Here is a 24,728-nt window from a genome sequence, read left to right as displayed (position 1 = left end):
CTTTAGGGAACATTATTATGAGATTGGTGATTTGGAGAACAATTAGATATTGGTTTATCTAATTTTTGTGCTGTAGCCTGGGCATCTGGATTTACATCGTTAGTTGTGTTTTGGTATGGGTTTTTAAACCACTAGGTCAGAATTCCAAAGTTGTATTGTAGGCTACATAGCTTAGGGCAGAACCCATGCTAAGGGGTCTGGGATCTGGGTCAAGATAAGGTCTCCGACAGAGTTGGGGTTGAGGCCAGAGTGTCTGAGTGGTGTGGCTATAGAGCCCCAGACCAGAGGCCAGTGGCTGAGGAGTTGGGATGGGAAGGTTACTTACCACACCTAGGGTTGGTGGACTACATGGGACCAGATGTGGAACATGTCAGGGGTCAAGGTAAGGGCGGGGTCAATTTCTCAACCTAGGCCAGAGTGATCTTGTCTTAACAGTCAGGGTACAATGAGGTAGAGCAGAACTGGTCAGGGGGCAGGGCAGCTGTACAGTTCCTTTCAGGGCCCACACCTTGAAGCAGAGGAATGGAATGGCTGTGACATGAACAACCAAAGGCAAAGTGAGCTGGGTTCAGGCCAGAGGGACCATGTCGGGCAGCTGTGGGATGTTGAAACAGAGATTGTAATGTAACATTTTTGATAATACAAAATTATAGAAATGTATCAGAGATTTATGGTTTTTAAGTGTTAGGGATAGGCATGGAGTATAAGGGGTAGAGGTGGTATAGTTATAAAAAGACAATATTTAAGGAAATCTTTGTGATGCTAAACATTCTGTATCCCAAATATTATGGTCATAGATTCAAAAACCTACACATGATAAAATTACATAAAATTAAACTCATATGCATACATAAATGACTGTACCTATAACTAGGAAAGAAATACGAATCAGATTAATAGATTATATTAATGTCCACTTTCTGCTTGTGATATATTTTTGGAAGATGTTGTAATTAGGGAAAAAGGTAAAGGATACATGTATTCGCATAACTACACGTAAATCCACAACTGTTTCAACGTTACACTTTTTATTAAAGCAACTTTGAAAACTCCAGGAAATTACGTATAACATAAAGGTTGAGGATGTAAGTTGAAATACATAGAATTCCTTAGGAAAAAAATCGAGTATACTCAACTATATAAAATAATTTAAGTGGCAAAAAAAATACCCTACGTGTCTAAATGAAATGGAGTTTTATTTTGCCATATCATTGAATATTTTTGTGGCTATTCAAGAGTAAGCATGGGCTGGAGAGAGGGTACAGTTCAGTAGTAGAGTACTTGCTGGCAGCTGTGAGCTTCTGAGCTTGATCCTGAACTCTGTTAAGAAAGAAAGAAAAGAATGAGCACTCAGTTAATTTGAAGGAATTACTCAGAAAGCAAATCAAGTTGTAAATACAATCCGAGTTGGGTTTCTTGAAATTTCTTCAAGTTAGGAGCAACAAGAGCAAACTATCTGTAAAGTTATCATTTGAGGCACAGACCAGACAAAAGTTTCAACAAAGGTCTGGCTTCCACTGGTTTATCAGCAGCGCATGCTTATAACCCCACTTTCCTAGGAAATGAATCCTGGGTAATAAGAAAACATAACTGAGCATATTCAACTGGTATTGAATTCCTGTGATAGGCCTGGCGTGTTCCTCAGCTGTAACTGTGACAAAACACTTCAATTAACTTAAGAGGAAGGATTTATTCTCCTTCACTTTTGGTCCATGTTCATATGGTCCCATTGCTTTGTGTCTATGGTGACATAATACATCATAGCAGGAGGATGTATTAACCACTTCAAGGAGGATTAACCACTTCAAGCATCTGAGAAGCAGGGAGGACGGAGAGGGGAGGGAGGGACGGAAGAGTCTGTAATCTCAATATGCCCTCACAGGGCATTCGCCTGCTTATCTAACTTCCTTCATTAAATTCCATTCCTGAAAGTTCTGCTCTCTTTCAATTCTCCTAAAGGCTAGATACCAAGTCTTTAATATGCAGGGTCTGCACAAAAACTTTATGAGAGAAACAGCACCTAGGAAAATCTACTAAGTAGATGTATGATCTCTGATCTAGGATTAGATCTTCCCTTATGTATAAAATAGTGTAACAGCAGTATCTTGTCAGGAGCCATAATAGGACAAGCTAATAATTAGCAGTTGATCATCCTGAAATGCTTGCCTTGGATTATTATATAATCTGCGACAAATGTGCCCCATCAGCAAGGCTGTGGCCAGACATATATTAGGAAAGATCCTGCTATTAATATGCTTTTCCTATTACTATTATTATTAAACATACATAACAATCACTAAGCAATAGCACTCCCCTTTGGAGCAGATCTCTGCAGACCCACGAAGATGTACTGTCTTGTAGTGATGCTATATAGACAAATAGACGACTTCTTAAATCTTAATGATGATCCTATGAGAATTCCTAAAATTATGTCAATGATTATTTAGCTCTTTTATAGTGGGACTGGTATTATGTCCCTTTCTGATAGTCAAAACTGCAATGAAAACTCTGCCAGTCTCCGAAGTGTCATCAGTTAACAGCGCTTAGATAGTAACCAGACTCTCTCCTGCTCAGAGCACATTCCAAGGTGGTTGTAAAACAATTAACCAAAGGTCACTAACAGGGAACTCACGATTTATTATAGGTGCTAGGACAGAAGAGAAAATATTGCTTGGGTTTATCTGTACAAAACTTCACTAATTTCTTAGTTATAGTTTTAAACCTTCGGTGAACCTGTGGAGCTAGACAGGTGATGGATGTTTAGTCAGATAATTACTCCTAATGGATATGCACGTAAACATTCTCATTGTAAACTTCTGTTTCAATTTATGATTTGAATTTTGGTGTGAACTTGTGATGAACTTTGTAACATGTGATCAAGTACTCTGAATGATGTATAAGACAAAGGGACATTCGTTAGCAGTCACTTCACTTTACTTTCTCTCTCCCACTCTTCTCTCTCTCTTCACTCCTTCTTCTGCTCTCTCTTCTCTCTCTTCTCTTCTTTCTTCCCTGCTTAGAATCTCTCCACTTAGAATTTTTCCTTTGTTAGAATTTTTTCCCCTTCCCCACTTAGGAAACTTTTTACACTATACAACACTATACAACTATAATAACTTTTCTAAGTGTCTTTTCTTCCTGCGACCTCAAACTAACAGACCTAAGTTAGAGCCTGGCAGCGCCTGCAGAGACAGATCAAAGGCATTGCTTAATTCTCTGCTGTCCCTGGGTGGAGGTGTTAAGTGCCAGAAACTGCAGTTTCTGGCCTCAGAGGATCAAACAGATTGCAGGTTAGCTACAGTAGACTAGTAAGTAAACTTTAGTAACTTAGACAAGTAAGATTTTATTAAACAGCAACCCTAAATATCTCGTAAGACCAAAGTCTTACCCCAAATCTCATAAGATCAAGTCTTACCCTCGACGACGCTCTTCTAATTCCTATCACCCTCAGCTGCCTCAAGAGGAGATAGAAAGAATATCACCTTCTCCTCCCACCAAGCCGGGGCTGGCTCCTGGAAGTATCTATTTCAAAGGAGTGTTAAGAATTAAATACATGCCTTCCAGTTTCCATCTGTGCCCAGAGCTGACTCTGTTCCACAGCGCTCCATACTCAAATACCGCCAGGAGAGAGCTGGTCTCCCAGGAGTGCCAACACACCTAAAAGCACAGGTAAGACCACCCCTTTTGCTCAAATTCCTGGCCCAAGAGGGACCCGCCCAGAGCCATCAGGACACAGGAACCAATGAACAGCCAGGGACAGGATCCTTCCAGTTTCCATCCGCACCCCAGAGCTGACCCTGTGCCACAGCTCTCCATACCCATTTCCCAGAGAGAACAGGTCTCCCAGGAGTGCTGACACACAGGCTAGCAGGAGGGACAAGCCACAGTCAGAGACAGCAAGACCAGCTAACACCAGAGAGAACCGGATGGTGAGAGGCAAGGGAAAGAACATAAGCAACAGAAACCAAGTCTGCCTGGCATCATCAGAACCCAGTTCTCCCACCACAGCGAGCCCTGGATACTCCAACATACCAGGAAAGCAAGACTGATTTAAAATCACATCTCATGATGATGATAGAGGACTTTAAGAAGGACATAAATAACTTCCTTAAAGAAATACAGGATTAGCCGGGCAGTGGTGGCGCACGCCTTTAATCCCAGCACTTGGGAGGCAGAGGCAGGTGGATTTCTGAGTTCGAGGCCAGCCTGGTCTACAGAGTGAGTTCCAGGACAGCCCGGGCTATAAAGAGGAGACCCCCTGTCAAAAAAAACCAAAAAAAAAAAAAAAAAAAAAGAAAAAAAAAAAAGAAAAGAAATACAGGATAACACAGGTAAATAGGTAGAAGACCTGAAAGAGGAAACACAAAAATCCCTTAAAGAATTACAAGAAAACACAACCAAACGGGTGAAGGAATTGAACAAAACCATCCAGGATATAAAAATGGAAGTAGAAACAATAAAGAAATCACAAAGGGAGATAGAAAACCTAGGAAAAAGATCAGGAGTCATAGATGCAAGTATCACCAACAGAATACCAGGTGATAGACGAGAGACTCCTATGTGTAGAAGATACCATGGAAAACATTGATACAACTGTCAAAGAAAACACAAAAATCTCCTAACCCAAAACATCCAGGAAATCCAGGACACAATGAGAAGACTAAACCTAAGGATAACAGGTATAGATGAGAGTGAAGATTCCCAACTTAAAGGGCCAGTAAATATTTTCAACAAAATTATAGAAGAAAACTTCCCTAACCTAAGGAAGGAGATACCTATGAATATACAAGAAGCCTACAGAACTCAAATAGACTAGACCAGAAAAGAAATACCTCCTGTTATATAATAGTCAAAACACCAAATGCACAAATTAAAAGCAGTAAGGGGAAAAGGTCAAGTAACACACAAAGGCAGACCTATCAGAATTACACCAGACTTCTCACCAGAGACTCTAAAAGCCAGAAGATCCTGGACACATGTCATACAGACCCTAAGAGAACACAAATGCCAGCCCAGGTTACTATACCCAGCAAAACTCGTAATAACCATAGATGGAGAAACCAAGATTCCATGACAAAACTAAATTTACACAGTATCTTTCCACAAATCCAGCCCTACAAAGGATAATAGATGGAAAACTCCAACACAAAGAGGGAAACTACACCCTAGAAAAAGTAAGAAAGTAATCTTTTAATGTAAAAGAAAATAGACTTTTCCTGTAAGAAATGATGAAGTACTATAATGACTAGACTTAACAGAATCTGATGACATATAATGAATTTGAGTGCAAAATTTCTGGTCATCAAACTAAATGTACCATTAGAAAATGACTAGCTACTCAGATTCCTCCCTCCCGTCTCTTTTTCTGGCTATCTTTAACTGTCATTCTCCTGATTCCAGTCCTTAACTTGCCCCATATTACAGCTATAAAAAGAGGAGTAGGGAGTCTTTGTTTTTTAAGTATATTAAAAAGTTGGCAAAGCATAAAGAACAATAAAATATATTGAATTTTGATACACTCCAGCATTTCAACATTTTAGGTAATATTTATAGTTGTATCATCTGAATGGGCAGAAAGCAGCATATCTGTAGGAGAGATAATAATTGTCTTTTAAAAATTAATTTTCTTAATTTTTTTAAATATAGGAACCTATACAGCCCAAGCTGACCTTGAATTTTCTGTATAGCTTATAATTACTGTAAGCTTTTGGCCATCTGGCCTCCATATTAATTCTCGTTTATAGGAGTGTACAAACACCCCTGGTTTATATGGTATGAGAGACAATTCAGAGCTGCATGCTAAGCAGTCTACCATCTAAGCTATGTCTTCAGCCCTCTTTATTACACTTGACTTTATAGTATGCCCTAGTTCCACAAATCAAGGACATTTCCACTTATATTTTTACCCCTGTGAAGTACGTTATTTCTTATTCCCTGTGAATGTTAAGTCTTAATTTGAGGCTTAATACAATGCTACTAATATATATGAGGAGCTGTGCAAGATAGAGACCACTTACTGACCCTTCAGGAGGCCATTAGGAATCTATCAGGTGTAGTGGTGGATGCCTATAATCTTAGCACTTGGGAGCTAGGGACAAAGGGACCAGGTGCTCAAAAACAGACGTTGTTATATATTTTGGAGGTTTTGGCCAGTCTTGTTTACTGGAATTTTACTGTGTAAAATTAAGTAAATAAACAAGTAAACAATATCTTTGAGAGTCAGAAATCATGCATACTGATGTAGTCATTCTAGCAACTACAGCAATAAAATCTGTCTGCCATTTATACTTTTCTCTTTCAGTATCTCATCATTATTTATTGATTTGTGTCTATATATAACGCTATACTTTGATTTTTCATTATTAAATTTCATGTCCTGTGTTGTTCTACAGAAAAAAATCAAAACAAATAAACAAAAAAGAAATAATGGCATAATAGACAAAATAAAATAAAACATGCTTAAAAAAAAGAATTACATGCATGTCATTAGAATTGTGCCTGGTTCAAAGTGTTGATGAAAGGCTGGCACCTGTTGTCACTATTTCCATTCAAATTAGTAAGTTTTAAGGCTTACTTTTATTTTGTGTGCAATGAGTGTATGTCATATGTGTGCAGATGCCCAGAGAATCCAGAAGAGGGCACTGGGTTCCCTGGTGGTTATCAGTATCCTAACATGGGTGTTTGGGACTGTACTCAATCAAGTCCTCTGTAAGAGCAGCAAGCACTGTTAACCACTGAGCCTTCTCTCCAGCCCCTACAAGAATTTAAAAAATAATTTTCCTTAAATGAACTCACTTGTCATTCCCATGAAAGGGTAAATATAAAACCCATTTATCTCCATTTTGAGGACCAGGCCTGATTTCAAAGAAAGGCCATGAGGCACCAGCTTCAGGAATAGATCATAAGTCCCAGGAACTGGCTCTAGGAATAGAGCATAAAAATCCACAATAAGATCATAAAACTCCCTCCCAAAGAACAGTCCCAAAGAATAACCACAAAAATGGGGAAATATCTTATCTCAGAATGGCCATCTGCACTGGGCAGCCCTATTTCATCACATGATTGAATACTCATGACATAGGAATGTAGACCACTGATCACCTGTGTCCCCCTAGCACCCACCAATGAAATTTTAGATTATCTAATCTTTCTAGAGAGCTCCTTATAAGAAGGCTTGTGTGTCTTTGTCTGGGGTTGCCATCTCAAAGAATGGTTGACCCCATATGCTGGTTGTTTCTGCAGAATAAATGTTCTTTGTTTTTGCACACTATCTGAGTCTGGGATTTTCCTTCAGCAATTTTCGGATCCTTACACCCCTAGTCCACTGTCACACCTGGTAGGGCCTGTACAAAGATCAGCGGCTATAAACTGTAGATAGCCTGAGTCCCTAGGCCACTGCCCTACATGGTTACTTCTGTCTCAGTTGCCCTTCTTTTCAATCTCCTGCTTTGAGAACTGTTTGGTGGTGTTTATAATGAGTACCATGTATTAGGAAGACGATGTCTCCAAGGGGGTTTATCTCTAATTCAATGTGTGTGTGCGCGCACACACGCACGCACACACACACACACACACACACACACACACACACACACACAGTTAGACAGTAGATAGCTTTCAGGAGTCAGTTTTCCTTTTCCACCTTGTAGGTTCCAGAGATTGAGCTCAGCCATCAGGACTGGCAACAAGCACCCTTATTGGCTGTGCCATCTCACTAGCCCTGTATTTGTCTTTTTAAAAAATTGTGATGCAAACATTTTTTCCCACTGCAGAAACGTTTGTGTACTTTTTTTTTTTACTGTGACTTTATTCTCTAAATATGCTTATTATTACCTTATCAAACTAGTATGCTAATCATTGTTGAAATTCTGAAAAATTCACAAGTGTAAAGCTAAGCAAAGGGGTAACTCAGAATTACCCATCACCACTCCGATGTATTTGTACATTTTCTCTACAGATTCTTCAGGTAGAACCTACACACATTATATTATATTTTACACATACCTATTATATTTTATAGATTGCTATGTAATATCTTGAGTATTTTTTCATATCACTAAAAATTCTTCCAGAATGCTATTTTACTTAGATAGGAATATTTTATTTATATTTTAGCTTAAAGTTTTAAAATTATTTTTTGAGAATTTCCATTTAGATCACTTCCCTTTCTACCTGCACCTCTTTCCATTGGAAGAGTGAGACAGTGCAGACAGTGTCTTCCCCACTCCTCAAATTCAAGACCTTTCATTCTTTAATTAGTGTGTGTGTGTGTGTGTGTGTGTGTAGAAATACAACCTGCTAAGTCCATTTAGTGTTAATGTTCGTAAGTCTATGTATTTAGGGCTGAACACTAAGCTTGGATCTCCACAAAGGCTAGGTAAAGGATCAAGGCAGGAAGAGAGGCTCTCCTAAGAAAGAGTAAAGAGAATCTGCTACTACGGAGAGATAAAGGAGAAGCTAGAATAAGACTAAACGGGAAAACGGAGGAAGAACAAGGTCAAACAGGGATTATGGGGAGGGACAACACTAAAGCCTTTTCAAAAATCATATAGAAATCTACTACTACTACTACTGTAGAAGTTTCCTAAAGTAAACACGTAAGAAAGGAATTCAGGCAGAGTCACTATATAATGAGGGAGACAATGGTTGAACTGGACACTTAATGTTAACAAGTAAAATTTCCAGTACCAGGAATGGATTACATTTTGAGTCACTGGTCAAAGAAGTTCTATCGTCTTCCCCTAAATATTACAAAGTATTGCAAAAACTATTGGTTGCTCCCCATGAGCTAGCTGATGGTAAGGTTCTATCGCTGAAGATAATACTTATATCACCAAACATGAGGAAACTGAGCTGGTGCCCAACTAGAAGTTCACCATTACTGACTGACTGATTAGTGTTCATGGTGCTGGAAGGTAACTCTGTAAGGTTCTGGAGGAGAAACATACCCAGCTACAAATCCTGCAACCTATAACAGCAATCTGCCTATAAGTATGCTGATCCAACAGAGGCATAAATGTTTAGGAGTAACTAACCACTTTCTGGTTGGATTTAAGGCCCACTACATGACATAGAACCTATAGCAGACACTGCTAAAGTGGCCTAGAATCTGGGACTAGATAGGTCATGGGCTTAGGGAAAAACCCAATACTATTACTCTAAGGACCCAGGAATAAAATGACTCCTAATGACCTACCGCTATGGCCACAGTTCACTGCATCATTCTACCCTCAGCAGGGAAGCTTCTTTTGCAATAGATGAAAATTAACAGAGACTCACAACTGGACAATGTACAGAAAGTGAGAGGCTTTGGAGCACTCAGTCCTAAATAGGACATCTTCATCAAGCCCTCCTCTGAAGGACGACTGCTGCAACATGTACAGGCCTGTAGAGGTCAAAATCAGATGGAGCCCCACCCCAAACCAAGCAGTTATTTGCAACTGATATCGACTGGCAAAGGGAAAATCAGTTTTCTCCAGTGGAGTGTCACTGGATATCAACCGCAATCCAGGGCAGCTGGCCAACACAGAACAAATTCCACAGGGTATTTTGTGTGTGGTAGTGGTGGTAGGGTGCTTTTGCTTTGTTTGGGCATTTTTTGTCTTACTGATGTTTTGCTTATTTCTTCATTTTTTGTTCACATTGTTTCATTTCTTTTTGAGGGGATGGAATAAACATGAAGTTGGGTGAGTAGGGGCAGGATCTGGGAAGGGTGGGAAAAGGTCAAAACATGACCAAAATATACTGAATGAGAAATTTTAACTAAAAAAACAAGATCTAGGAATGTAGCTCATAGCTTAGCAGTAGCCAATTTTCCTACCATGTGCAAGGCCCTGAATTCAAGCTCTAGAACCAAAAAATGTTTTAATTAAAAACTGAGAATAAGGGATACAATGAAAAGTATTCCTGTGACATAATCTTTCATATCCTTTCCTCCCACTTAACCTACTTACTAAGAAAACAGTGTCATTCATTCCTTTGGTAAATTTCAAGTACATATGCTTGTGTTCAAGATATAGCCCTCCAATATGATATGCAATATTCAAACACATTTTAACAAACACTTCCTGTTCACGTAACAGTATACCTTGGTCTTTACATGGCAGTATATAAAACATTTCCTCATTCTTTATAGACTCATTGTGTATTTTACAATAATTTATTTAATGGGTGCTTTGATAGACATCTGAGTTTTGCTATTATAAACAATGCTTTAGTAAATGACTTGGTAAACATGTTTTTCAAACATAAAAACACTAGTATATCCGTGGGATATATTTTCAGAAGCGATAAACTGCTGGGTTACAGTCTATATGCACTCATAATCTGACAGAACTTATACTTCCTTCAATAAACATACCAAATTATATTGTTACCAACAATGTCTAACAATTTCCTTCCCAGAGCACTGGTAATGTATTTTGTCAAACATTTTGTCATTAAAATTGGAAAAACAATAGTTGCATTTCTTTTACATTTTTATTTTTGGGTTTCCAGTTTACAATAATTTTCTTCCCTGCCACAGTTTCAGATCTAAATACAGTCCAATAGAAATCTGATACAGTCTGAAAATGAAGAAAACTCCAAGATGACTATACTTTTGTGACTTTCTTTTAAAAGCTCCTTTGAACTTCTACCATCTGTTGGTTTAAGAGTTGAGGAAAGCCACCCATGACTGCCAGAGTCTATGTTAAGGAAGTAAGATACTTCCCAGTAAATGGTAGACCAGAAGCTGTCTTCATATAAACCTACAAAGGACAGAATCAGAGTAAGAAAACTAGTCCAAAGAGACAAAGTACTTTGGACATTCACAAAGGAAGAGGAAACCTGAGATGTGCAAAGACAGGCAACAAATTGGTAGGAACTAAGCTGTGGCTCACTAGTGGAGGGGGATGAGACAAGCCACTTCCTAAATCATTTTCTTCTTTTCTCAGTAGGAGTGGGGACTGAAAAGGCTGCTCAACAAGAAGAGTCCTAAATAAAACCAGAAGATTTACCAAAACATATGTAAATAGCAGCACACAAACACAAGTAACATAAAGCAAGGCCACAAGACTCCCCAAGAAAGATTATAATTCCTCAACTACAGAGCTCAAAAATACGAACAGGTAAAATGTTGGATAAAAATTCCACAAGTTTACTGGTAAGAATGATCAATGACCTGAAAGAGGATACAAACAAGCAGATGACTTTAATGGATGTGGAAAGTAAAGATGCGAGGAAACACTGAGGAGAAAGTCAGCAAAATTGATGAGAATATCAGCAACACGAAAGAATGGAAATATAGGAGGGAGAATCAGCAAGAAAACTGGAATTTCCATGGCATATATGAATACTCGCGTATTCACACACACACACACACACGGGGTGGGGGCTGGAGAGCTTTCAGGACTATGACAAAGATGATGAGAAAACTGTGACCTATGATACAAAAAGAAGAGCAGAAGAGAACAGCGGTGGTAGGTAAGCCAGAAGATCTTTTGTAGGTCTTGGCTCTGTTCCTAGCTGTCTCAAGGAGTCTCTTATGAGAGAGGAGAGATTTCCATCCTAAAATAACAGATATCAAAGAGTAGGCAGACTGATGCTGGGGACAGATAACAAGTAAAATGTTTTGGGCAATTTTCAAAATGAAAGCTGTCTCATGTTGAATAAGCTGAATATAGAACTACAAACCAGAGAATGAAAACCTGTACTCCAGTTGGACAAGGCTCTGTCCAAGGGCATGGTTCTTAATATGCATGACCTCTAGGGGAAAACACAACTGAAATTCTGGTGGGGTGTGTCAGGTGACACTCCTAGTGCTCCAACAGCAAGATACTCAAATGTGTATGAGAATCTCTCTGAGCACATCAATAACTATTCGTGAGACTTTAAGGGATAAAGCTAGAAGTCCTAAGATAGTTTAAGGAGGTAAGTTAAGAGAGCTATTTCATTTTCATAGATCTTTCCAAAATCTCAATGGTAGAAAGTTTTATGGCTACTAAGTAACATGCTCTCCAAATCACACTAAAAAGAAAATCTCAAGTAACTGTGTATCCATGGTATTCAGCATCAGAATAAAATATAATAACCCTTCAGGTCACATGTAATCCTTTAATAAATGTGTCCCAAGTTTGTATTTGTATATCTTAGTGTAAATAACCACTGAATTTGTCGTCAGTATGTAAAACCTATGTGTGGTCTTCCTACTTTAGATGAGTAGCCTGCCAGACTGCAGAGCTGGGAGGCCCTGAGCTGTTAGTTAAGCTGGACTAAGTTTTGCCCATGTTTGCTTCAGTTTAGGAAGAGACAGGACAGTGATTTCCACAGAGAATAACCTTTATCTTCTAGGCCCTAAGGTGCAGGATATGAGACAGCCCTTTCCTTCAGGTGGTTAACATAGGACAACGGCAAACACGACTGACTGACAAAGTGTTTGGTATTACCTCATCTTGTAACTACTGAAACTGTGTTAGGCCACAGTGACTAAATGTACTATCATTGAATTACAGGCTTATGCTAATTTTGGCTGCTATTATGAACTACTATACACAGATGACATGTACGTATACAAGATAAAATGCCATTCTAGTACAAAGTCAAAGTTATGAATCACAAAACAAGCAGCTATGTCTCCCAATTACTTCATAAATGGGAGTCAGACAAGCTGTTCACTGTCTACCACTGGCTACTAATCAGGCCTGTCCTCGTGGCAAAGCTCAAGGATACAATGCAGGAAGTAAACATCTGTCACAGCGTTGGGGGCTAGAAGTCTGTGATCACAGTGGCAGTGCAGCTGGGATCTGATGAGTATTTTCTTCCAGGCTGCAAACTGCCAACATCTTGTATACATACATAGCAGGAGCGGGCTCTCTGGCCTCTTGATGTAAGGGAGATAATCCAATTCTCAAGGGTGACACATTCATGACTTAATTACTTCCTCGATATTCATAACTACCACATTTATGACTTATTTCCTCAATATACAGAACTAAGTGCCATCACATTACAGATTAGTTTTCAATGGAGGGATATGAATACTCAAGTTTATAACAAGGCCACACTGAGATACTGTTTCTGATTAAAAACAATTTGGACAATGGGGTGCTTGTTTGGAATTCTGCAGAGATGTATATTAGCTCACACTTGGAGCTATGACATGAGAAAGATCACTCAAGTAAAAGCTACAAGTCCATGAGATGTACATTTTAGAATACAAAAAACACTGCATAGAGGCTGGGCTGCTGGGTCAGTAGGTATAGTGTTTGCTGTACAAGTCTGAAGGCCTGTGTTTGAGTCCCTGGAGCTCACATAAAGCCTAGTGCAGTAGCATGCATCTCTAATCTCAAGGGCTCCTAGAACAAAACAGAAATAAGAAAATCTCCAGAAGCTCACATGCCAGCTGACATGGTGTACACAGCAGCAAAAATACAAGACTCTGCATGAATATGAATATGGGAAGCACTGTTACCTGAGGATCCACCACACCACACTCTCACACAAATGTGCAATGCACACACACATACACACACTCACACACACGAAGAAAAAGAAAAAGAAAAAAGAAATAAATAATAAATGAGGTGGGATAGAGGAAAACACGATTTTGACCACTGGCACATATGGACACATGCATCTGCACAAACATGCATATATTCATTCATACATACATACATACATACATACATACATACATACAAACATTGCTAAAGATGAGACTCACCCCAACATAAAGTCAAGAATCAAGCAGCTTGGTGGCCATGGTAGTGCACACCTTTAATCCTAGCACTCAGGAGGCAGAGGCAGGTGGATCTCTGTAAGTTTGAGGGCAGCCTGGTTTAATAGTGGGTTCCCGGACAGCCAGAGCTACATAGTGAGACCCTATCTCAAAAGAAAAAAAAAAAAAGATCGAGCAGTCATGTCCCACAAAGACTTTATTAATGGTGGGGAGGGGGATTGCTTTATAAACCAGTCTTGCACTCATAAAAAAGCTCAAGGATACAATGCAGGAAGTAAAGAGACTAATATACAGTCTGTTGTATAAATCATCTATACTCATGTTCTTTTACAATTGGTCAGGAACATTTCCTAGGCTGGTAAGGGAAAGGGAGAAGAAAGGAATTTATAGGAAAAAAAATGTCTTCTTTGATCCTATTATGGTAGCTCTGGGATAGCTTCTGGGATTTTCCTGTTGCCACCTCCATAGAAACACTGTTATTAGAGACACATACTACCATGCCAGGTTTTACATGGGTTCTGGAGATTTGAACCCATTCCCTCACACTTGCATGACAATGACAAGTACTTTGCCCACTGAGCCATCTCCTGAGCCTATATTTTGATCCCCTCCCCCTCACAAAGTAAAATGCTTCTATTAAAATAATGAACACAGACATCACCAAACATACTTATTTGATCAGTGAAAACATAAAAATGATTTGACAAACCTAAAATACACAATATCTTATTAAGTCACCACACTGAACAATAGGCCACCAAGTTACTTCTCTGGTTCTAATTTAACTTTGTATCCTTTGACAAACATGTCCTCTATTAGGAGACATAGAAGGAAGACAAACTTCCTTATATAGAATACTCCATTGATGAAATCTTCAACTTTATTTATAGGTAAATGTTTGAAAACACATACAGCATGAACACAGGTTGCAATAATTTTTTTTTTTTTTGGTTTTTTTCTAGACAGGGTTTCTCTGTGTAGCCCTGGCCGTCCTGGAACTCACTCTGTAGACCAGGCTAGCCTCGAACTCTCAAACTCAGAAATCCACCTGCCTCTGCCTCCCAAAGTGCTGGGATTAAAGGCGTGCGCCACCACCGCCCGACAGGTTGCAATAATTTAAGAAAGACATCATCCCAAAGGCTGTACAGTCCAGAGACCTAAGATAGAAAATGATTCCTAATGATCATACTCTGCTAAACTCATAAACTGATGCCTAGCCCAATTGTCATCAGAGAGGCTTCACCTAGCAACTGATGGAGGCAGATGCAGAGATTCACAGACAAACAACAGATGGAGTTTGGGGAATCCTGCTGAAGGGGAGGAAGGATTATAGGAGCCAGAGGGGTCAAGAACTCCACAAAGAAAACCCACAGAATCAACTAACATGGACTCATTAAGGGCTCACAGAGACTGAACGGACAACCAGGAAGCCTGCATGGAACTGACCTAGGCCCCTTGCACATACGTTACAGTTGTCTAGCTTAGTCTTGTGGGAGCAGGGGCTATCTTTGACTCTTTTGCCTGCTTTAAGGACCCTTTCCTCATACTGGGTTGCCCCATCCAGCCTCAATATGAAAAAAGATGCCTAGTCTTACTGCAACTTGATATTGATATCCATGGGAAGCCTGCCCTTTCTGAAGAGAAACAGCAGAGTGGATGGGGGAAGGGCAGAGGGAAGGTGGGAGGGAGGGAGGGGACAGAGGAGGGAGAGGAAACTGTGGTTGGGATGTAAAAAAAGAAAGAAAATAAATGTATTCATACGTAAAATAAAGAATAAAAGAACAAAAGGCAGGCAGGCAGGCATCACAACTTGCCATTGAAAGTGAGATAAAAGGGGTTGACAAGGCCCTACCACTAGCTGAGGAGCTACTGTTGGTTGATAAGAAACCTTTCTTCGGGAGCACAGTTCCCAGCAGTTGACTACAATCCAGTGGATGGCTTCACACCTATGTGTATTTTATGAGCACAAATTCTGAACTTTAGGTTTATATTTCAAAAACAGAAAACTCATAAAGTTTAAAGTTGGGACAGGATGTGGGAAGTATCTGGGAAGAGTTGGGAGACAGGGAGAGGGGAAGAGATGACCAAAACAGATTGCATACATGTATGAAAGTATCAAAAGTAATTTTAAACGGAAAAATTGTGACTAAAAGTGTGAGCTGATTCCAGTCTGACTAAAGCAAGGAGAGGAACAAGGAAGAGTAACAGGGAATAAGATGGGGTTCAGTCCTTACCCTCAGTGAGGAACATTAAATCAAAACTATTTTTTTTCTTCCAGTCACCATCACCCCTAAACAGTGTACATTTATAGGTGTCAGTGTGTTTTAGTTATTAATTTGCTGTATGACGTTATTTACTGTTTCCTTTCCTACCTCCCTATCTCCTTCACTTCTTTTACAGACTATCCTTAGCCCAGGTTGGCCTGGAACTCCCTATTTTGCCAAACATAACTTGGAACTTCTAATCTTCCTGCCTCCACTTCTAAAATGCTGAGATTAATAGTATGTGCCATCACACAGGGTTTATGTTGGCCCAGGCCTCATGAATTCTACCATTATGCATTCCAGCCCTTTTTTAATTATTTTTCTTTTTGAGACAGGATCTCTCTATTTAGCCAAGGCTGGCTTTGAACTTTGAGTGAGCCTCCTGCCCCAAACTTGACCCGGAGTGCTTCAGTTATAGGGATCACTACCATGCCCATCTTGTGTTCCTTTCTTAGGGTTATTTACTGCTTGCTTGCTGTATACATTACAAATATCATTCTTTGTTTTATTTATTAATTTTTATTTTGTCCATGATGCAACAAGCAAAAGGAAAAACTAAGAAAAAAATAATGTTATGGGGCACTTTAATATCTCACACTCATTCTTCACTGGATCTAAAAATAGCCATAAAGACACAATATTGGCAATATACATTTATTCATTCAATAGTCATGAATGAAGCCTCTACAGTCAGTACAAAGAAGAAAAATTAGTCAGTAACCAAGCATACACTAAAGATAACAACAAAAGCCAGCTAGTACAACTGACCTTTCAGTGAGCAGAGACAAGCAAAAACCATAGCAAGGAAATAAGTATACAAAAAGAACAAAAATGCAATTTTTAAAAGAATCCTAAAAATCAGGATCAAAGGGAACTATGTGTTGGATGTGGATTCCCATTTGAAGTAACATGGTCAGAGATAGGCCACATTGTAAAATGACATTTAATCAAAGACTTGAGAGATCAGGAAAACAGGCATGGGATATAACCCGAGAAAGAATGCCCTCCGAGAAAAAAAGAGCAGAGTGCAAGAAAGCTTCTACTTTAGGAGCAGTAAGATGGTCACCACAGACAGGGCAAGGAGGAGGAAAGGGAACACCAAAAGAGCATCTACGACAGACAGACTTACAGACAAGTGTAAGGAGCCCGAATTACCATGTTGTTTTTAAGCTGAGGCATTCATTAGCTTTGACTCTATGTTTGTTTTTTCTCAAAGTCCTAGGGATTGAACCCAGACACCTATGCATGCTGGCAGCATTGTACCTGAACTGTATCCAGACTACATGCTTAATAGAAGTACTAAGTGCTCCAACCTCTGGGTCATCAGTATGGACAAGAGAAGGACAAAGCAGGGAGAGAATTAGGAAACAATTCTCATAACCCAGACAGTGATGGTGGCTTGGCAGTGAAGTCACTCTCTAACGCCTCAACTATTTTGACAAAACTCACAAGATTTCTTGACAGATGAAAAATGAGGGGTGAAGGGAAAAGCAAAGTCATTCTCAGTCTGTGACATGAATGATCAGAAGACTAGTAGTTGCTATTAGCTGCCATGGGGAATACTGAATATGAAGGTTTATATGAAAGTTGTACAGTTCAATTTGATGCCTGGGTGGAGTCTTATGCAATTTTTATCAATGAATCATCAAAGGGAGAGGTTCATTAGTCAGAGGTATTCTGTGAAAAATACCTAAGATAAATAACCAAAAAGGAGGAAGAGTTTATTCTGTCTTGGTCCCAGAAGTTTCAATAGGCACTGGTTCTGTCGTTTTGGGTTTATGGTGACAGCATGGCAGGTGTACATGGGCAGGAGACCTGTTTCACTCATGGCAGTCAAGAAGCAGGTCATTATCACTTTCAAAGACATGTCCAACATGGCTTAACTTCCTTCTTCTCGGCATATACTCCTAATAGTTCCACCTTCACAGCCTCCCAGTAGCACCACAGCAGGACATTAAGCATTCAATACATGGGTGTTCAGAAGTAACTCAAAATCCAAACTATGACCAGGATGGACATAATGTAAGACATTTAAAGAAAGAACATAATTTGTTATATAGTAATGTGAGTAGGCATAGAAACATGAATGAGAGTGAGTAGCTTGAAGATATGGATAAAATCCTTTGAAGATGTTCTCTATCACTCACTTAAAAACTGTGGTTTTGTTCTTTCTACACCCTGAAGACAGGTTAGATTTCACTGAAGAAAGAGGCACGTATCAATCTGCATGAGGCAGTAAGTTACCCTTTATGCTTTCCCTTTTGGTCATGATGAAGAGGCATAAATAAGACATAATCCACTAGAACTTGGGGCTTATAAAAGTAAGAAAGCATCCAGAAATGTTGCTCAGAGCAAGAAAAGTGAAACCAGTAAGACTTAGTCCTGTTCGTAATCTTCAAGTACGGACTCACTAACCGGCAAGATTCAAAAGTCTCATCGGCCTACTTACTCCAAACTGCCATATGGATACCTGCAGGTCCTATAAAATGTTTCATTCTTGATGCTATTAAAGAACCAAAAGTCATGCTACTTCAAGAAAAGAAAAGAAATCTCTATTGCCAGCCCAAGTAAATCTAATACTTGGAGTGTACATACTTAATCCAAAATGTTTTTGAAAATTTATTTAAGGAGAAAAAAAATCTCTTTGCAGTACACACATCTATCTATGTACCTACACACAAATAGGTAAGTATAAATATGTACAGATTCTTCCAGATGAAGGTTCACTTTCACAATACTTTTCTTGTAAGTTTCATGACAGCAAAAGACTTCCCATCCCCAAACTTCATACACAGAGTATCAAACAAACGAAAACTTCAGGAGGGAGATAGGATCATTTGATTCACTGTCTATTTAAGGTCCTAAGGAATTCAAACTTGTGGCTGCACAAAGACTAATAGTGCCTCCTCCACTAACATACACAAAAGGCAGGCACCTTGGTATATGGAAGGGTAGTTTTCTCCACCAATATTTGGATCATACTGATACTACTCTTTGCCTCTACTCTGTGCTCTAGGCAGTATCTTCTTTCATTCTATCACTGGGCAGATATGCTTGGCTTCTCGTTTACTAGAGTTCATTTGGGAGGAAGTCTGGGCATTCCACAACAATTCTGGGCTCTCCCTTTACAGTTCCTGACATCTAGGGATGACATGTAGATGGTTCTATCCACACTGATGTGAACTGAAGTAGATTGCTGCACGATTATTAAAGTAACTTTTATTTGCCTGATGTAATTGCTGTCTTGGAGGCTCACTGCTGAATAAGCTTACTCTAGCTCTTTCTGAACTCTCGCTGGCTGGTTCAATTCAGCTGTTCTGGCTCAAACTCCTTTCTAAGCTGATTGATTCAAGCTTCTCTCAGCTTCTCACTGAATTGCTCTGCTTAGCCTCAAACTAACTCTGGCAATTTGTTCTAATCTTCTGGCTCCTTCTTACTCTCTGGCTTGAACTGCCTCTGAAGGAACTATGAACAAATTCAAAGTACTGCCTCGCATTCACTCAACTGAACTGCACCAAACTGACTGAACTGTCTTTCAATTAGATGTCACTTTCAAATATCAACGCTTCCTACTATAAACTAACTTTACTTTCATAGTTTGGGATTGAAGGTAGGTACTAAGGGTATGTCTGGATTCCAGCCAGATGAATTAAAAGAGTATAGTCCTTTGCCAGAACAGCCATGTTGCTGGATTAAAGTGCCTCTACATAAGGTCCTTCTTTATTGACCTCCATAGAATGTCCAGCTTCTTAGCGACCATTCCTATCAATGTCACAAAGCAAGAGATCCATGTAGTCATTAGATCTCAATAAGGACAATTACAATACCTGATAGTTGGCAGCCTGTAGCATGGTGGTGGCTACAATAACTATATTTTTGGACACTAGTTGTCCTTCATGCTTTACAGAAGCCTTCAAGCACCAGAATCTATGAAGTGACTCTTAGAAGCACTTCGGCCAGGAGAGCTGGGGCTTTAAGGAGCATCTTATGCTCCTATACTGCCTAGCCCACAAGGATAGCCTGTAGGTCACCTACCTCCTCCAGGTGTACATATGTAGTTCGTCATGTCTTGAAGTTCTGGAACATCAATGGGGGCATTGGGATGCCTGGGCATTCTTTCCATTTTATCTAGTCATCCTCTGTGCTCCACTCTGCTACAAAACAAGCACAATCTGTTTTCGCCTTGTCCTCATTTGTTATATAACAAATACACACCTTGTCACTTACTAGAATATAGGGAAGTGTACCTTTTAATGTTAGTTCACTTTAACACCCAAGAACAAATAGCATTCCAAACAGAAACTACTTGGAAACCACCCCCTATACACACATTGGGAGAGGCATACCAGCCTTATTTATTACCAGTTTGGTAGTAAGATCTTCATTCACAGCATGATAATCCCATCATTTCCAAAAGCTTATTTTACGTTATTTGAGGTGATTGCTGGCCAATAAGCACATGTCATCTCACTCAGGAAGCGAATTCTCAGACTGCTCATTGCCTCTTTTTTCACCAGGGCTCAGTATTTTCTGAATGAAGCCTAGGAGCAATTTCTACCCAATGGCCCAAATTAGAATCCTTTCAGTTATCCCCAGCCTCATTCATGCTTGATGGTTCCTTCTTCTTCCCTCCTCCTGCATCCTAGATTTCTCTCTATATTATATAACACACACCCACACAGAGAAACAGAGAAAGAGAGAGAGAGACAGAGACAGACACTGTGTAGGTAACTAAGAATCCTATAGCCTGTCTGCTTTTAGAAGTCAGAACTTTAGAGGCTAATCCTTCCCATCATCAATAACCATGCTCACTTAAGAAAGTCAGGGTCCAATACAGCACAAGGCCTACAGTATGGTCCATGGACCAGCCTATGACTCAGACTCTGCATGTGATATGTAAGTGCATCAAAGCCTCTGGAAAGTTCAGATTTACTGGTTAGTGAAGACCTGGGGTACTGGTTAGTGGTTTGAAAATTCAAATGTATCAGAATCACCTGAAAAGTGCCTAAAACAGTGGCTGGGCTGGAAACCCAGTTGTGATGTAATGAGTCTAAGCTTGGCATTTCTAACAAGGTCCCTTGTGATTACAGTGTTGTTGGTCTGGGGAAATCTGCTTGTAGAAACACTGGGCTAGAGATGAAGCTCGACTGGGACCATGGCTATACTTCTTTGTTGGTAAATTGCTGCCACAACCTTAGCTCTAGTTTCCTATATTTAAGGAGTTTAGCTATCAATCTGTCTGGGTCATTTGAATGCGGGAATATGGAGGAAGTTAGCATGGGTTAGCCTTTGGTAAATTGCAAATGAATGCAAGCAGTCAGTAATGACTATGGCTCAAAACACACCATGGCATGACATTTTCCTCTAAACAGCTTTTCCCAACTACAAGAAATGGCTGTCCTCACAACAATGTACCTACATTATATACAAAATACAGTCCTAAATCTTAGTATTTACAACAAAGAAGTCAAATTAATCTACAGACTGTACCTGGAAAAGAAGGTGCTGACTACAGAAAGAACTGCCTCCTAGTCAACAAAAAGCTGCCATCCAACACAATGGGACAAAAAAATTGCCATTGTCTGGGACCCAAACAGCTGGGTGGGGTGCCCTTAATATTCCAACTAAAGTAGTAAGGTATCTTTAAGCAAAAGAAAAATACAGAAAAATTTCCACTGTCCCTTACATTACAGCAATGTGCCAACCCATTTACCATTCTCAACCTTCCCCTGAAACCCCAGATAATGCTTCTCTGCCTACTTGGTCACTTACCTTGCCTGAGTCTAGTTACACTTGTTCCAGGAATCCAATTTTCTCAGGTCACTTGGTCAAGTGTCCACAGGCATTTGGACTGTGAAGCCTTGAATCTTACCATGGCTTCTTTCTGCAGATCTTTTTGTTTTTATTTCTCATCATTGTCCATTCCATACCTAGAAAGAGAAACAGGCCAAAGATGATGCTAGCTTATATCTGTAACTCAGGACATGGGAGAACAATGGAAAACTCCAGTCAGCCTAAACTACATGAAACTCTATAAAAGGGAAGGAGGGAGGCAGAGGGAGGGGGGAACTGAGACTAGGAGGGGAGAGGTGGAGAGAAGAGAAAGAAGAAGGGAGATACAGAATAAGAAGGAACCAACAAGCACGAACCATACCTGGGATAACTGGAAGGATTCTAATTTTGCCCACCAACAATATGCCTGGGTTTATTTTACTCAATTCACTATGCTGTTTTCACTATTTCTCTATGCCGAATCATAAGATTCTTTAAAACACCTTCACAATTACACTGCAGCAAGGCCCCATCCCAAACTCTTAAACCAGAATTAAAATTCCACTGATAGCACTGGAGCTCTGCCTATACCACACTCTTTCCTCACAGCATAGCGAAGTCCACAGATATCCAATCTGAAAGGATGAGATCCCAGGACTCATAGAGAACGAAGACAAGGTGGGAAAGCAGAAGAGAAAAAGGAAGGGAATCAGGCGTCCCCACCCTCAGGACTCTGGGATTAAGTCAGAGGAAGCCTTGAACTCAAATGTTCAAAGCCCTAACACATTGTATTGCAAGCTCTAGTGCTGGCACTTCTGCATCCCTTGAACCCTTCTAGTACAACTTTCTATTCTAATGCTAGTTTTCAAAGTCTAGAAGTAAATACTAGGAATTACGCAGTAAACATCTGTACTTGAAGTCTATTCAAAGTCTAATGCCACACCACACCGTTTCTAACGTCCTCAACCTCATTTTTAGAGGAAGTAAGACCTCACCATTTAGACCAAATAAAAGATACTCCCGCCATATTTCTTGGCCTGTTTTATTTCGTATTATTCAGGTTTACCTGAAATTAAGTCAATCATTTATTTATAGTCTGGCTCCAGATACTAGAATGAAGTACCTGAGAAGTTGACATGTCTCAGGTATCCAGGGTCTCTGGCACCGCATGGCGTCAGATGTTTTCCTGAATCAAAGGATAAACAGATGTCTAGACAGGTGTGTGAATTTATGCCCTTAGAATTCCAGTGCTAGGTGCCTACCCTCAACCCCTAGAAAACGCCAGCCCTGACTAGACAAACTTCCCGCCAAACATCTGTATGGCCCAGAAAACACAGCTAATCGGGTAATTCAGTACAGCCCAATGCATATGTGCAAAATACGACAGGGAGCGATCTTTTTTGTGCTAAGGTAGGAAGACTAAGGTTTCCGCCGCCCTCCCCATCCCGCCCCCCGACCCCCACAGCCACAGCTTTCATTTCTACCAGTAAAGGGAGCCACTTCGCACCGGTGTCGGAACAAAACACTCAGGCCAAACTGAACTGTGGGTGGAGTTTCGAACAAACTGATAAACAAGTTCAGGCTTCCCAGCATCCTTGGCCTTCTGAACACCGGAACCGCAACTTTAAAACAGCCGGGACTTCCTGCTGCTGCCATGGCTTCCAGGGTCTGGTTTGAAGGAACTACGTGTCAATCAATTGCGAATTCACTTCCGGGGCACCCTCCGGAGCTAAGTGGTGGGGCATTCTGGTTAGCGGGCTTTAGCCTTCCTTTTTCATTTTGTCTCTGTTCGTATCTTCACTGGTCCCTTCCAGAACAAAAAGCCAAAGTCGGGCATAAAGAAAACACACTCCCGGCCTTTGTTTTTTACCTTATGAAAAATAGCCGCTTGGTGGCAGCATGATTTCACAACTGCATTCAGACCCTCTCTTCCCCCGCCCTTTGTGTTTAGAAAAAAAAAAAACACACCTCCGTCAAAAAACTACTTCCTTATAGAAACCTGGGCCTCCTCAGGCAGTTTTATAGCCCTAGGTTTTCCTAATCCTAAACCAATCTAATGACTGGAAAAAACATTTTAATATGTTTCTTTGATTACTATGATTTCTTTAATTTGATACTAGCTTACTGTATACTTTCTCGGATATGCATTTTATTTTTTCTAAAGACAGCACTATCTCCCATGCGGCACATTTTTTTTTGGCTTATAAAATAAAATATGCGGTTCCTGTGAATAAAAGCATAGAAGTTTAATTTGTGCTATTAAAAATATGAGACTGGGTACTTTATAACCATTAGAAATTAACTTTTCACATTTTAGAGGTTGGGAATTATAAGACAAAGGAACGAAAAATGGTTATGACGTCTGAGTGCTTTCAAGATTGAGCTTTGTTGCTTGCTATTCCAGAGGAACTGTTTCATCAGAAGATGGAAGAGATGTCAAGGAATTCCACTCCCCATGCCATGCCTTTTTATAAAAATTGCCTAATCTTGTTTACGAGGGTTCTTCATTAAAACTTCTAAAGCCCAGGCCTCCAAGCCTTAGTGATTAAGCTCTATGACCAAAATACTAATATTGCACTTAAGTGCCATAAATTGAGCAGGCCTTCTATGTTAGCTGATTGTCCTCGTGAGTAGTTGTAGAATAACTACAAGTTGGATAGTTTTGTTCTCATTTTACAAGTGAGTATGTGCGTATGTGTAATTATATATAACATAATCATATATATACAAGGCGATTTTAAAATATAATTAGCAATCAATTTATTATGTGTTAGAATTACAAGTATTTGATGTTTTCTAGTTTTTCCTTCCTGAAAAGCAGATCTGTTTACTAGGTGCAAAAAATCAGTAGCTGAAGTTCTTGACTGGCCTCTTGGAATTAATTTTCTTACTTCAAGGTAGATTATTAAAAGGCATCTGAAGAGGGACAGAAGGTGGAAAGAATGAGAGGTTTGGTCTGACCTTAGGCAGGACTG

General features: G+C 39.8%; 1 long non-coding RNA gene across 5 annotated transcripts; it reads right to left on the bottom strand.

Annotated features, from left to right (window-relative positions):
* Positions 1 to 1,175: 1,175 nt before the first annotated feature.
* Positions 1,176 to 23,380, bottom strand: LOC114624476. 5 transcript variants are annotated; one of them, XR_003711938.1, is made up of 5 exons: positions 23,238 to 23,379; positions 21,754 to 21,911; positions 20,017 to 20,135; positions 6,796 to 6,921; positions 1,176 to 1,320 (listed from the first exon to the last, which is right to left on the bottom strand). It is a non-coding gene; the product is annotated as an uncharacterized LOC114624476 (long non-coding RNA). The 5 variants fall into 5 exon arrangements; XR_003711935.1 differs by lacking the exon at positions 6,796 to 6,921 and adding an exon at positions 22,877 to 22,939 and having other exon boundaries at positions 23,238 to 23,366; XR_003711936.1 differs by lacking the exon at positions 6,796 to 6,921 and adding an exon at positions 22,877 to 22,939 and having other exon boundaries at positions 23,261 to 23,328.
* Positions 23,381 to 24,728: the final 1,348 nt, after the last annotated feature.

Source organism: Grammomys surdaster, unplaced genomic scaffold (assembly GCF_004785775.1).
Source record: "Grammomys surdaster isolate TR1022 unplaced genomic scaffold, NIH_TR_1.0 207, whole genome shotgun sequence".
In the NCBI taxonomy this organism is placed as follows: Eukaryota; Metazoa; Chordata; class Mammalia; order Rodentia; family Muridae; genus Grammomys; species Grammomys surdaster.
Note: the sequence above shows the minus strand (reverse complement) of the source record. Positions and strands in the feature narration are given on the sequence as shown.